Consider the following 239-nt stretch of genomic DNA (forward strand, 5'->3'; position numbering starts at 1 on the left):
TTAGCTGCATATACACCCCAGCTCGTTGGGGTGTACAGGCAGCTCGGGTCACCGCAGCAGCAGCAGCAGCTGTTTTCTTTTCTTTATATTTCTTTTTTTGCTTTTCTTTGTTGTTAAGGGATTACTAAAAGCTTCTAGGGAACTCTTATTTCTTGTCCGCTGCCTGGACTCTCCTCTAAACCCTAAACCCTAAACCCTAAACCCTAAACCCTAAACCCTAAACCCTAAACCCTAAACCC

The sequence above is a fragment of the Eimeria mitis genome, genomic scaffold, assembly GCF_000499745.2.
Source record: "Eimeria mitis Houghton genomic scaffold, Emh_scaff5535, whole genome shotgun sequence".
Lineage (NCBI taxonomy): Eukaryota > Apicomplexa > Conoidasida > Eucoccidiorida > Eimeriidae > Eimeria > Eimeria mitis.